At 34.1% G+C, this 17,012-nt stretch overlaps 1 protein-coding gene across 1 annotated transcript in view; it reads right to left on the bottom strand.

The window, feature by feature from the left end:
• Nucleotides 1–16,437, bottom strand: part of LOC136850585 (cyclin-dependent kinase-like 3) — a 99,603-nt gene extending 83,166 nt beyond the window's left edge. Inside the window, 1 exon segment of the mRNA XM_067124228.1 lies at nt 16,311–16,437. The gene's annotated coding sequence lies outside the window, so the exon portion shown is untranslated.
• Between the last annotated feature and the right edge of the window lie 575 nt (nt 16,438–17,012).

A 17,012-nucleotide genomic window follows, 5' to 3' on the forward strand; every position in this document is an offset into this window, starting at 1 on the left:
ACCGGGCAGTGGCTGAAAGTTTCATGGGCCGCGGCTCATACAGCATTATACGTTGTACAGAAAACTCGATTGCGCCGAAGAAACTTCGGCGCATTTTTTACTTCTCTACTATTCTGCTGTGTTTTGAATAGTTCTCCCCTGTTTAGACTTAAACGGCAGATTTCCAGTTCCATTAAAGTTCCTATTCCACATCACTGTTTATGGTTTACTGAGTATTTAGTAATTTTGATCATCTGTTGCATTCAGATAATGCTTTAATGCCACAAAATGTTTTTTATCCGGCTGTGCCTGAATTATGGAATGATCTTCCTAGTCATGCTTTCAGTCAAATATTCCATCATTTTTTTTATTTGTTCTCTTACATAGTTTTCTTGACGTCTGCGTTTATTCTCCCGTATATATGATGATGATAACCACAAATGCTCCTTGCTATATCAGTGACCCCATTCTGGAATTTTACATGCTCCTTATTTGGGTCTTTTAACTCTATCCCATTTCTTAGTATGTTATCTTCTCAAATTTTTATAAAGCTTACATGTCTTAATTACAACTAAAGCCGCGTGCTCACCCATTGCTCTGCACCTTAAACATTATCTACTCCAACCAAAACCGATCAGTAACTTCTCCAGCCACTCATCTTCTCATTATTGCATCCAACAACTTCCTCTCCCATTTACTCTGTATTAACACGACCCAACAAATTCATTTCCTAACATTTTATCTCAAGTATATCAGCAACTATCCTTTCTGCGAACATGTAATCCCAGCGATGAAACACCATGCCAACACCTTTCCATAAGACTTCCTTTTCATTCATTCACACAACGGTACAAAATCCTTCTTTTCCTGTCAACTTCTTTTGCTTTCAGATATCCTAACGTAACAAACCTTTCCTATTCTTTAATGCCAGCCTTGTGAAGACTCATATTCTCCCATAAAAATCTTTTTTCAGTTTCACTGTTTGTATTTCTTAGCTCATACACAATCAGTATTACAAATTTCTCGCGTGCCTCAACCAATCCAACTCCTACGATCCTAACCTAACACATTTATACTCCTTCAGTCCTTCTAAATCTTTCTGACATGAGAAGCACTGCCCTTTCTTGCTCTGCACTTTTCAGTGAGTCATCGTCAGATCCATTTTCCGGCCCTTGTAATATCGCTGTTCAATACACACTCATGCTCAGCACTTTTAGTAGTGATATTTTTTTATAATTAAAAGCCTGTCCACTGGTAGCAATTTGATCTTCACCAAACACTTCGCCAAAAACATTCAAGTTACTGGAGTTTTGTTTGACCTAACGGTTCACTGTGTCTGGCGTTTCTTCGTAATCATTTTCGTCCTGCATAACTGACTTGCTTTACTCAGAAAATTATCCACAAACCTATCTATGTCAGACAATTTTCTTTTCAAACAATTAAAGCAAATATTGAAGGCAAGTGATACATCACGAGTTGAGAGGTGCAGCGTCTCTATACACACTCCAAAAACACTATTTTAGCCGATTGTTCTTTACTAAAGGCAATCAGTCTTATTTGCCGCCTACAGATAGATGTACAATGAAAGCCAAGGATGGAGTTTCAACACGCAATTACGAATTACAAACGAGCAGTAAAATTTTATATCTATGAGATTTGCGATCGAGTAATTTATAAGGAAAGAAATCATTCGGGGGTTTTAGCCATTCTTTCGCTCACAGTAAATCAACAGCCATCGACTAAACAATGCAATCTGAATTATAATTGACTGTATTTTGATAAGAATGAATTTTTTTTATTATAAAACAAGTTAATGAAAGTGTATATTTGTGTGCTGATTTTACAATAAATATTTAGATTGAATCCTTTTACCTATCATCTCCCCTTTGCCATGAAACTTTTCTGAGAAATAAGTCTCAGTCCATTTCTCATTGTAAGAGGATTAGAACTTATAATTTCCCGGAACTTACTCTGTAATTTTGCGGATCTCACATTAGAGGCGATATTGTGGAATCGTTTTCCGAACCAAAAAGCACAACTGGGGGAAAGCTGTCAGCCACTTACAAATCGCCGGGTACCACGCAAGTGAATTTTCAAAAGCCGGGTGAAGGGCCCCTTGTCATGAAGTTTGTGGGTCGATGACACTAAGTGAGAATGGGTGGTAAATATTACCGACAATGAAATATACAAATGACCAAATTATGCTAGTCCTAGGCATTTAGAATTCCTTACGCTACTTTTTGGTAATTAGAATTCCTTTGTAATGGCGCGTTCTAACTGACGTGCGTGCTTTACTTTGACAATCGATTACCAATCCGACATATTTGTAGTGCATACTTCCATTACGCAACTACGCAATGAAATCTGAGGTATATTAGAAGCCCCTGTTAAATAAGTACAGTTGCCATTAAGGTAATTTACCGTTCATTTTTTTTTCCCAGAAACCGACCATACACTCACGCAAACCCATAACCAGAGCACACAACTAACGGGGCTTCACATGTATTGCGCTCTTTGGTAAATTAAGAAACAATAATGACACCAATTACCAACATTTAGGAACAATAACGAAAGCGTTCATGCCTAATTTCATCACCACAAGAATTATAAATAGACTAAGGCTCATTTGGCCTACCTAGGCACAAAGATGAAAGCTCTGATCATTTCTCGCACCTCAAGCCTGCTGAACTTGAGTTAGCACACAGAGAACAGGATCCAATAAAGCATTATTGTTCCCGACACAAAACGCTTCTGTCGGATTGCATAATGTCGCTATTTGCATTTTGTAGGTGGAAAGGAGAGGAGCTACCCCAAAGGTCGTGGCGATATACGAAAGAAAGCACAATCCACAGTCTCTGTCAAAGCCAATAAGTACTGCACTGTAATAAATCATTTTCCAAAAGGAGTTAATCATTACAACCGGTATTATATTGGAAAAAGACAATTATATTATTTTGGATGATGACCAAACTTTTCATAAGGCCACACATGTAAAACGTGAGGAAAATGTTATGCTTACAACACACCCAAGTAACTTAAACACAGAAAAGAATGAAAATATGAAAGGAATGTAATTTTGTAACGTCCCCTTCAACTATCTGTCTTAGCGCCCACACACATACCAAGCGAGAAATTCCAAGGAGGTACTATTCATCAGTACCAGTGAAGGAAGACTTGCCAGCGAGGATGGAATTGTCAAGACAAGATTACCAACTGCACATTACTGATTGCAGCACCGAGACGAGGTTACGTGATCAATTACACCGCCCTTCTCTTAAATGTGATATTGATTTTGATTATAACACCCTTTGCTTCAAGCCGTTTAGTGCGCTACTAATTTCTCAGTGGCTTAAAATGATTTCACACGGAAAAATCTTTCATTAAGGTAATTTGTTATTGCGATATGAAGGCTTTCATCTACGCTTACCATACTGCCATAGCCATAGATATATGATATGCTATAAGTCCGGCGCCCATTAGTACATTTCTAGCATTGACCGAACTGCATTTGAGTTATGGTAAAGGAGTGTGTGTGTTAAAAATGGAAACAAAAAAAGCTGGGCTGAGAAAGGCTGATGAAAAAACAATAAAATCCTTTCTTTCTTCCATTGTTCGCCAGTATTAGTATATTTTCACAGATTTTTTTCTGAAATAATAACAAACTTTTTGTTTTCGATCATTAAATCAAAGAAATTTCAAGAAGAAGGTCAACATGAAGAGCCCTCATGGCATTTTCAGAGATGGAAGAACAAGTGAAAGCAGTCATGCTTTTATTACTATTTAGTTTATTTGTAAAGCCTTCGAAATTCCCAATTAAATCATATAAACTCTGCACAGAGTCAAATTCACCAGAGTAATAATTTTTTAACAATTTTAGAAAGCGATGACAAATTTCAGAAAGCAATAACAAACTATTACAGATAAGCCATTTGTTTTGTAAAAAGTAATCAGATAAGGTAAAAAAGAAAACCAAATGTAATGGAAACGTAAGGAAAAGGAATTAAACTATCAGTAATAAAATTACCAACATGTGAACTGTACAAACGAGTTGTGGCTGCTTAAGAAAAGGCATCCAGCACAAGCAGATTTCAATTAAGAGTTTGTTTTTAATTAACCATGTCATATATATATATATATATATATATATATATATATATATATATATATATATATATATATATATATATATTATGACATTGGTAATTGAAATCTGCTTGTGCTGGATGCCTTTTCTTAAATCACAACTCGTTTGTATAGTTCATGACTTGCTAAGTTTAATAATATATATATATACAAGTTCTTAGTAATGAACCTGACTTGGTTCAGCAAGTTCTTAGATACAAAAAAGGAACTGGACTGGACTGACTGGCCGAAATTGAGGCAGACAAAGGAGGAAGGAGCTGAACAAAACGAAAAAGTGACCTTAAACTAATTTATTATTTGCAGAACAATTCAATAAACACTGTTCGCGAGCAAATTAAACATAAGTCAGGAAAATAATACTAAAAGGAGTCAGTATAATATAACAGTAAAAGTAACATAGCAGTGAAAATGAAAAATTGAGTCAGTACAATGTACAACCCAAGTAATTAAACCTCAAACAGATCAATAAACAACACTTGAGCAGCAGAATAAATTAATACACAGGTGGCATAATAAACCAAAAGCAACAATAAATAATACACAAGCAGCATGATACTTATTACCCAAACGGTATACATAATACAAAAGCAGCATAATACTTCAATAATTACGTTACAGTCATTAAAACATGTAAAACCAATGACTTCAACAATAATAGCCAAAAGCAAGAATAACTCGTCCAAAAATGTAATTACTACCATAAACAATTATAAGTGTAATTAAAGAGAGCTTCGTATCAAAAATATACCATGCTTCAAATCAAGAAATAACCATGATCGGGCTAAACACAGCAACAGACAACCTCAGAAGAGTTGTCAAGACAGTCACAACTGCCAACAAGGACGAAGTCAGACAAACTCGGTCATGCCATCGAGACAGCCACTGGCTGTCGAACAGAATCAAATTCACACACCAGATGACCACGGCCGAGTCGTCCAGACAGACATATGCTGCCGAACGGGAACCAGTCCCCACATTAGATGACCACGGTCGAGTCATCGAAATACCCTCAGCTGCCATCAGGGACGAAGTCACACCAACAGACAAGGAGGTCCTTCACCTCCTGTCGAAGCCAACAGGTAAGTAATACCTGACGCCCATCCAAACTGACTCCCTGCTGCTCTGCTGCCAAGATACTGACTCGTTGCTGCTACGAACCTGACTGCCGCTGTTTGAGACAACGCGACAGACGTCAACTTGCCAAAACACAAGTTAAACAAAAGGTAAAACCACCAAATCACAGGAACAACCAGAATACGATTATTTCACCAAAACAACGTACTCAACAAAACCACTAAACCTAACAATATATATATATATATATATATATATATATATATATATATATATATATATATATATATATATATATATATATATATATATATATATATTTAATTTTCATGGATTATAGTTGAACTCAAGTGTCATTAGTTTCATGAAATCTCGTTTATTACGACATTATGATCACGCTCATGAGACACTTTACTGGGAGTTTCCTTACGAGTTTTCTACAGATAAGTGAATTCGAAATACATTGTCTATTCACCCCCCGAAGAATAGGTATACATTATTCTTCACTGCATTCTGGCTAAGAACCGTTTAGATTTCATGAGTGCTAGCGTTCCAACATCTCCCAATTTGTAGAAAAGTTTTGGCAATTAATTTCATATCAATACAAGAAAACATACACGTACATGCCATGTTCAAAATAGGGATTTCATGTAAGGACTTGGATGTTTCATGCAAAACTGTGACACTTACAGGCTTCTGCTTCAGGTTTATTTTTCTCTGAATACAAAACCAACATGAGGGGCCGCAGAAAAGGAAAAGCAAACGAAAAAGGAATGAAACAGAGGGCCTCCACTTCATGGACTTGACCTCATTTACCAGACCGCATGGTCTTTAAGGACATACATCTAAATGTCTGATTGATTGAACCGGGGGTTACGGGGACCTTGATATTTCAGCCGGCAGACGAGAATTCGGCCATGGCATTTCTGGCTCCACTATTCTTCGAAGTATCACCAGACGGGAGGAAGAGAAGTTGAAATGCCAATGATGTGAATGACTTATAAACCAAAAATTCAAGCGACACGACACATCCACGCTGCTTTTTCAGCTATGTCTCGGGACAGGGCGTCGACTGCCTCTGCAGACTAAGCGTTAAAATCGCAATTTATGTAATGCTACGATATAATTTCAAAATCTTTGGGAGCAGCGTCTTGACAAGATACACTTCATTTTCCAAAAGTAGTTATATACACGCTAATGTCTACAGCATGTACTTACTAAATCTTATTATGTTTATACTTTTATCGATTTTCCTGTAGCTCAGAAGTTTCCAATTGTCTGCTAATGAGCATCTCATCAGGACTGAGTTGTTGGTTTTCGTCAGGACAAATGATAGAGCTCCACAACTAAATGCCTCACACTATAAAAACTACACACTCCTGAAACCATACTGGTTGAACCTCTCCGTCACTAACTCTAAACACATGAACCTCTCCGTCACTAACTCTAAACACTTATCTGTTTTCATGAGAAAAAGGATTATAAACATAAAACATAGGTTATTAGAGATACGCTTCTCATTATGCGCTTAAACTTCATATGACCAGGGTGTAATTTAGAATGAGTGAATCAGTTTTAGCTCCACATTGATTTCGTTCTGCGGATACTATCCTCAGTGAAATTGCTTTTTTCTTACGGAATCAATTTTCATTAAGAGTATTGATTATGAGACTGGAAGAGGGCGGGGAGGAGTGACGTGGATGCGACTCTAGAATCGTTCTCCCATCATGGATCTATTGTATTCTTAAAATCGACAATATATCTTTAAAACTGTCAATATTCTGAAAATTAAAGTTCCTCTAAGGATAAGAATAAAAATGATAATATTGATTTTAATGGCATTTCGAGCTCAACTTTGATTATTATGCCAAAAGATTAAAACCTTTTATTATTATGCTAAAAGATTAAAAACTTTGATTACAATAACAAAAGTTTTACAGCTTTGATTATAATTGCAAGAGATTTAAAACATTGATCATAATGGCAGACATTTTAAAACTTTGATTACAATGACAAAAAGATTTAAAACTTTTATTATAATGTCAAAAGATAAAAACTTTGATTTTAACGACAAAAGATTTAAACTTTGATTATAATAGCAAGAGATTAAAAACTCTGATTGTAACAACAAAAGATTTAAAACTTTGATTATAATGGCAAAATATTAAAAACTTTGATCATAACGATAAAAGATTTAAAACTTTGATTATAATGGCAAAAGATTAAAAAACTTGATAATGATGGCAAAAGATTAAAATCTTTGATTTTAACGACAAGATTTAAAACTTTGATTATAACGACAAAATAGTTAAAACTTTGATTACAGTGGCAAAAGATTAAAAACTTTGATTGTAATGCCAAAAGATTACAAACTTTTATTATAACGACAAAAGATTTAAAACTTTGACTATAAAGGCAAAAGATTAAAAACTTTGATTATAATTTCAATAGATTTAAAGCTTTGATTATAATGGCAAAAGATTAAAAAAATTTGATTTTAACGACAAAAGATTTAGAACTTTGATCATAATGGCAAAAGATTATATTGACCAAATATTTAAAACTTTGATTATAAAGGCAAAAGATTAAAAACTTTAATTATAATGGCATATGATTTAAAACTTTGACTATTATAGTAAAAGACTTAAATCTTTGATTATAATGGCAAAAGATTTAAAACTTTGATTATTATAGCAAAAGATATAAATCTTTGATTACAATGGCAAAAGACTTAAAACTCTGATTATAATGGCAAAAGATTTAAAACTTTGATTATGGCAAAAGATTTAAACCTTTGATTATAATGACAAAAGATTTAAAACTTTGATTATAGTTACACAAAATTTAAAACCAACCTATGATGGGCTTTTACCGGATAGGATATTTTTAAATTTTTAAATCTTATTTCCTTTTGTTTTTATTTTCACTTTGCAGGAGGCGTTCCACTTTTACGGCTTTGTTTCCCATCGAATCTTGCAGCCCTTGCTTTTCAAAATTTTGGGAAAACTAATAGGCAAAAATTCAGGAAAAGAAAGAGACGAAAAAGAAATGATGTACCTTAAACTGGGGGTGGAGTGTAATAACAGTAGTGAATCAATATAAAGGTCAGTTTCCCGACAGTCTCTTCCTCTAGTGTTCCGGGAAATTAATAAAAAGTTGCTGATTTTATAATAATTTACTAAACGATCAAATAATTTCCCACGTCGTTTATAAGTACAAAAAAACTAGTTTCCAGTTCTCTAATTTCCCACGTCGTTTATAAGTACAAAAAATCCAGTTTCCAGTTCTCTAAGACTGGGAGTCACAAAATACCAACGATTAACCACATTTCACACTGAATCTAATACATGTATTCCTAATGATAAAATGCTCAACATCTAATACTGAACGACTTTCAAATAAGGTATCAGTTACGTCCCAGTAGTTTAACCATTTCTGTCGAATTTCCCTTTAATCCGTTATACTGATTAAATCAGGCCGCTTATGGAACCTCCCACAAAAAATCTTTGATATTTACTCACCTAATTCTTGGCCAGATCTTAAAATGTTAATAGATAATTAATTTTTCTTGATTATCTGTTCACGTATTACAGTATACATACATACACAAATAAGTATATATAATATATATATATATATATATATATATATATATATATATATATATATATATATATATATATTATAAATTTGTACGTATATATATGTATGTATGTATGTTAAGTATACCTTAGTTTTACCAGACCACTGAGCTGATTAACAGCTCTCCTAGGGCTGGCCGGAATGATTAGACTTATTTAACGTGGCTAAGAACCAGTTGGTTACTTAGCAACGGGACCTACAGCTTATTGTGGAATCCGAACCACATTATAGCGAGAAATGAATTTATATCACCAGAAATAAATCCCTCTAACTCTTCATTAGCCGGCCGGAGAGTAGAACTTGGGCCTAGCGAGTTCCAGGCCACAACTCTACCGACTAGGCCACAACTCTACCGACTCTCCCAACGAAGAGCTATATGTATGTATGTATGTGTGTGTGTATATATATATATATATATATATATATATATATATATATATATATATATATATATATATATATATATATACATAATACGACGTCAATTAAACTAATTTTGTAACAAATCATAAATCCATAGTATATAACAAACATACTTCAGTGTAACAGTTCAAAGAAACGGTGAAAATGCTAAAATGTAATGGGACACTAAGCACAGTTCCGGAGGAAGGAAGCATTCCTCTGCCACTGCGTTCCAGTACGATCTAGTCCACACCCACACCACAACGCACTCATGAATAACGCACTTTGCCTTTGTAAGGCAGCAATAACACTCTTCTTGAACCAGACTTGGTTGAAGACGTTTTAAAGCGTAGACTGTCTTCCTTTCCCTTCTAAATGCAAAGCAAGAAATTCCAGTGGCCTTTCCTTCGCTACGTTTTTCTGAGGCTCTTATTTAGCTCCCAATTGTACACTGATTTGTATCTGCCCTTAATTATAAAGTGCTTTGTTCCCTGTAATTTTCACTTCATTATGAATAATTATAATTACAAGTTATATTTTCACATTATCTTGCACCAGGCAATCCTCTCCAGCAATTTTACCGTTACGTGACAAAGAACTATCGCTGATTTACCGCTATTATGGACAAAGGTTGATGATGTTTTGTGATCCGACTTAAAAAAAAAAAGTTGTTAGTAACTTAGTTCAACAAGAGAATAAAAGTTCTAACTGCAAGGGAGGCAAAGGCCTAAGAGACTCGCTTATGAAGGTTTTCTTGTCTCTATGGTCACAAAACTAAGACATGATAATAAGCCTCTGATCGATATTAATACATGGTAATTAGTATGCTAAACCTGAACATCTCAGTTTTTAAATACTGCAAAACAAACTGGAAGATAATTATTTTCTGTATATTCTCAATATCTCTTAAAAAATTACTTCCGGGTCATGTTCCTAGATTATGTCAAAGTGCACAATTCCGCCAGCAGCATTATTAAGAACAATGATCATTCAGTTTCATTACAAATGTCTAACTACACTACAGAATTTGAAAATCTTAATGCAAATTAATGGTAAAACTGAGGAAGTCAAAACCAATAACCGGATTTTTAGTTTCTGACAAATATGTAATGAAACACGACATTCTCTAACGATTAAAACAATGGAAGGGAAGTTGCCACCGCCGCTCTCCGTGGAAACTGAACCTTAATACCTTTAATTACGAAAACTTTCGACATATCGTTATTCTATTCCGGATAACTAACTTATCCTATATAATCTCTCTCTCTCTCTCCTTCCCAGTGTGTGTGTGTGTGTGTGTGTGTGTGTGCGCGTCTTTATTTGTGTGTTTTCCTGTGATAAAACGAGAGTAATCAACGGCAGAGGAAAATTCCCTTTTTATGGAGGGTAATAAAACAACGATCATTTAGCTGCCAGTGTCCCTAATAAATCGTTAAATATACACGCATACATACGTACATGCACACATACACAAAATCGATCGGACTCTGTGTATTTTATTATATATATATATATATATATATATATATATATATATATATATATATATATATATATATATATATATATATATATATATATATATATATGTGTGTGTGTGTGTGTGTGTGTGTGTGTGTATACGACGTGGGTGTATTCTAAAATCGAAAAGTAACAAGGATATGGGAAGTTGGTTAAAGCTTGTGTAACACTTAAGTTATGTTTCATGGAAACAGTTGCACTGTAAGCATTTGCGAACATACATTGCTTAACGAAAAATATCACTTTCATTTCTAAAACAACCAAAGTACTTATATTATATCCAGAGCAGCAGTTAAACGGGAAAAAAAGGAGCCTCTACAGGCAAGCGTAATCATAACATTTGAAAGTTTAGTTGCCTAGTAATAAAATAACAAAATATAAAGACGAGAACGTTTAACAGAGTTAAAAACCAGAACCCTGAGCTTTATTTTATATATAAATAAATATACTGTATATTATATATACATATAAAAATACACACATATACACATATTTAAACATATATATATATATATATATATATATATATATATATATATATATATATATATATATATATATATATATATATATATATATATATATATATATGTATATATAGATATATGTGTATGTACATATAGATATATATGTTGCATATGTGTATATATATATATATATATATATATATATATATATATATATATATATATATATATATATATATATATATATATATACTTACAGCATATCACTTTGGTAGGACTTACTAAATGATACGGCGGTGCACTTTTCAGAGCGATCAATCAATTACTCAATAAATCAATGGACGGGTCATTACCATTAGGTATCTTATATGGATGGAAAAGCAGACCTCGTGATCAATATCGGTTTGCGCTAACCCTTCCTATTAGGCAGCATTAATAAGATCCCTTATTATGATCCCCATTTTACTGACTTTTTCTGTGGGTCTTATAACGTGAACATTATCCGCTTCCCTATATACACACATACAAGCAACCATGTGTGTGTGCGTGCGTGTGTATATATATATATATATATATATATATATATATATATATATATATATATATATATATATATATATATATATATATATAATATATGACTTTTATAACATCACCGTGATTCATATACAATCAGTAAGCTACACTTGTTGGCAGCGTGGGTTAAATGCGTCCACTGTAGTCCTGAGTTCTTGTCCTTCGCTGGTTCGAGGCCACGGGACGACAAACTTATTATCAACTAAAAATTTCCCTTCGGTAACATATATGAAAATATATTATTTCCGAGGTAGAGCGAATTTGATATTAAAGGACGTTTGTAGCTTACTGATTGTATATATATATATATATATATATATATATATATATATATATATATATATATATATATATATATATATATATATATATATATATATATATATATATATATATATAATCTGTATGTACACATATATACATACATATATATAACATACATACATACATACATATATTATATATATACATACACATATATATATATATATATATATATATATATATATATATATGTATATAATGTGAATAGAATCTACTGGTCACTTTTACCAGATACATATGTAATTGTAATAGCCACAATGCCCTCTTAACTTCTCGAATTCTTCGCGCTTTTTTGGATATGCTTGTCACTACAAAGGCGTAGGATCCAAGCGCAAGAAATTGAAGAGACTTTGATGCCCGGTCGCGGGAAACGAACCCACGTCACCATAGTCACCATAATCACAAGGAGGTCACGTTGCCCACCTGGTGACGTGGGTTCGTTTCCCGCGACCGGGCATCAAAGTCTCTTCAATTTCTTGCGCTTGGATCTTACGGCTTTGTAGTGACAACCATATCCAAAAAAGGGCGAAGAATTCGAGAAGTGGGCATTGTGGCTATTACAATTACATATATACACACACACACATATATATACTGTATATATGTATGTATATATATATATATATATATATATATATATATATATATATATATATATATATATATATATATATATATATATATATATATATATATATATATATATATACTGTACATATACAGTGTGTGCGTGTGTGTATCAAGGACTTCACTTTACTTTCGTCATTTCTACTTTTTGTACTATATTTCTCTTATAATAATTTTTTTTTTACTAACAACCTAATACGTGTTTGTAGCAAGAGTTATCTAAACTACTACCTGTTCTTTGTTTACTTAATTAAAGTCAATTACCTCGTCTTTCGCATTTTCACTTTTTTGTTCCTTCTGTATGTATATATATATATATATATATATATATATATATATATATATATATATATATATATATATATATATATATAAATGTGTGTGTGTGATGATTTAGGTTTTATAACGGACAGTTCACATTACTACAAACTGCATAGTCGCATATCTTGTCAACAACTTTCCTCATTTACTAGATAAAGACGCTAGAGTAGCAAAACTCACCAGGTTCATTATCAGTTATAACTAAAATTCTGACAACCCCAAATGGAAGAACATCTTTGTTTCTGGGCCTTCTGCATGTAACACCAAATCTCGATACGGTATACGCTGGTGAAACCCTATACCATTTTCTAAATTCCCTTCACAACCTCAGCACAGTGGACTTTGCACAGCACTAACTCATTTACCCAATATCTGTCCCTCGATTGTGAGAGCCGGCGCTTATTAGCGCAAAGCAGAATATTACAAATGGTTATGATGTATGTTTTATAAAATCATCATTGGTATAACGCTGCCATTTACCTTTACCGTATTCACTTCTTCAAACGGACTTAGAGGAAAGAGCTAAAAGAACTCTTAAATATGGATACTGTCAGCGTAAGGATAGTTCATTATAAAAAAAAAAAAATTGAGCTACTGCCTCTGACAAACGAATGCTACAGATACACTGCTAGTAAGATCGGAGATCAATTTGATACCACGATATCAATTACAAACGATCTGACATCTTAATTTTAATTGGTTTAAGACACCTGACGTGTATCTGACCAAAGTTTTGTTGGGTTAGCCAAGGCAATCAGGTGTGATCATTCCGTACCGATCACAACACTTCAAGTGGCGTGCACCACAAACATACGAAGAAATGTATAAAAAGATTTTACTTTTGTTATGTTTTATAATATAAATGAGGACAGCTATTCCATTAACTTGATCCTTACCTTTACAACAGGTCAGTGATGGCTTGTTTTTTCGGAGCAAATCGGTTACAACAAAACTTTTCTGGCATCACGAATCAAATTCTAACCATTACCTGTTAAGCGCATCGTTCTGAAAAATAATTGGAGACTATATATCCAAGATATTCTTCTTTCACTTAGATGAAAGTTCTCGCTCGGACAGCCCACTTATATCTACTTACTGCCGATTTTTACTTTGAATCTGCCACTTAAATATGTGTTCTCAAACAAGTTTCCCTTTCATGTAGAAAATCCAAGTAGTCGTAACGAGCACCTTCCCAGCTTATTGAGCACCATGAACACGGTTTTGAGAGCCTAAAAGTGCTTTCACACATTATCTCTTGGTCAGTCGTAAAACTATGCCGCATGCAAACGTTTCTTTCAATGTCGTCGCTAGAACTACCGTTCCTTCCTTATTTAAACTCCCAGTGCTCTTCGTATCTCCTTCACTGTTTCAGTTAGGGCTCTTCATCCACCTTTTCAAGCAGACTAAACCACACAACTCTTATACTCTCCTCCACTGCCCTTTCTCCTTTTCAGTGGCAACGTTATTCCCTACATCCATACTTCCGAAACTATTCCAGCAAGTGCGTAAAACTTGTACTTTTTATCCAACCAATCTCACTGTCACAATAAAGCATCTCTCAAAATACCATTAACAATGCAGAAAATAGTCCAATTACAAAGTCACTTTTTACGAATATTTGTCCCCGTTCTAGGTTTACGCAGTTATAGACGTCAGACAGATACTGTGTGTATATGTATATGTATGTATGCATGTGTGTATGTATGTGTATATATATATATGTATATATGTATATATATATATATATATATATGTATGTATGTATGTATGTATGTATATATATTTAACCTGCGCTAAGAGAACGACAGAGAGGTTGAAGGGAAACTTAAAACTTGGAAAAATGTGACTGAGCAGTTTCATACAAACATACTGTATATTGTTTTGGATGAAGAGAATGCCACGAGAAAGGTTAAGGAATGAAATGTCTTGCCTATGTGAATCGAGTATTTACAGTTTTAACTCAGAACTCAATGATGTTACGATTAAGGAAGTAAATAAACTTTAGTGGTTATATAAATAAAATGATAAAATGTAGGAAAAAAAATACAGAAAAAGAAAGCAATCAGAGGTAATGGGGTCACGATCTTGAGTGTGGCAGTGGAATTAGTTGTCTAAAAAGTATAAGGTGTGGACTCCTGCAGAAATAATTTAGGAAATATGGATGTAATAACATTACTATTAAAAAGGAGAAAGGGCAACGGAGAAGAGTTTAAGAATTGTGCGGTGTACATGCCTGAAAAGGTGAATGAAGGCCCCTGACTGAAACAGTAAAGGGAGAAAGGGATAAGCACTGCAACTCAAGACAAGAAATGGAACGCAGATCTAGTGACGACACTGAAGCGTGCATGAGAACGTTCATCTCGAGTGAATCGTTTTTAATTGGGAAATACTGACTGACCAAGAGAAACTGTGTAAGAGAACTCTTAAGCTTTCAAAATAAGAGTTCATGATGCTCTGTCCGGTATCGGTGGGATGGTGCTCCTTACGAGCACTTCGATTTTCGAGATGAATACGAAGCTCGCGTGAAATTAACTCAAGGAAGGAAAGTTAGCCTTATTTGATTAGAAACATGTAACATGTAGTTGCATTATTCACATCCAGTATGAAAAGTAGGCTACGTTACGTTTTTATCAAATCAAAATCGTCATTCACTCAGAGAAATGTAATGATCATGATCATCGGAAAACTTTCGCAAACGTCAGCACTTTGCTGTTAAATATTGCGACGTCTTTGCAAGTTCCTCAAAAGTTGGGGTGAGGGGTGATGTGGCCCTCAAGACATAACAGCAACTGTCTGATTGAGTCACGTTTACGCTGTTACATACAATGCGTTATTTTCAAAATCACGACCACATCTGATGTTGCCTTCTCAAGCGGTCACCCTTTTTTCAAACACTGTCAAAATCTGCGACAAGACTGAGACAAGAGACTCAAGGATGCTCCTGGAATAGTATGGCCCAAATAACGAAAAGCACAGGAGTTTTTGCAAAACTCGTGTCTTACAAACATTGCAAAAAATATAATTAGAGACGACATTAGTGTTTTTTAGATAAAGTACTCACCTATTTACGTTGTATGTTCATTTTAGGGAATTTTAAGAATCTACTTTTGTGAATTTTAAAGGATAACAATTATGATGATTTATGTTTCCATTTATACGGCTAATCTTTATAAATGTATAGTCTTATAATCGTCTTTAAGCCAAGGTATAATCACTAAAGGTCAACAGACTCACCTGCTAGACTGATGTGAGCTACTCCTCAATGACCTGGTGACGCCTTTATTTCATCATTTCTCTGTTTCCTATAGCCCTGGACCAGGCTTGGTGACGGCGAATTGATGGCATTTAAAACCGACGAAACCTCAGTCATTAACCATTAGTCAAATTTGAACAAGGCCTTTCACTTTTTCTTCTCAGTAGTATCAGTCGGAATTCTGCCACTAAATTACATCATGAAACTGTCAGCTGTTCATTGGTGATATTAAAACTGGCGTATAACTTGAGGAGTGTCGATTATTCCAAAGAAAATGTTCAATAACAACAAATATACGACCTCAGAATTTTGTAAAACTGAGTCTTTTGAATTATAAAATAAAATTGCGTAAAACTTTCAGTATATTCTGCTTCATTAATGAAAAGTCATATGTCCATATTTCACGGCACTGTCACGAATTTTACTCCCACAAACTTGTACACAGTAAACATAAACACCTGCAGAAGTCAAAGGAGACGTTTGCAGCACGATGGATTAAAAACAATGTCGATGAACTCGAGTACCTTCCGTGGGCAGAGAGCTCTTGCAAGTGTCCGAAAGAAAAAGTGCTCCTTGTAAATGTACGTGAAGGAAGGAGGGAAGGAAAGTACGCTAATCGGCAGTGCGTCAATGACTACTTCCTTCTCTTGGCCCAACATTGAGCCACTCGGACGCTATCCATT

This window comes from Macrobrachium rosenbergii, chromosome 22 (assembly GCF_040412425.1).
Source record: "Macrobrachium rosenbergii isolate ZJJX-2024 chromosome 22, ASM4041242v1, whole genome shotgun sequence".
Taxonomy (NCBI): Eukaryota; Metazoa; Arthropoda; class Malacostraca; order Decapoda; family Palaemonidae; genus Macrobrachium; species Macrobrachium rosenbergii.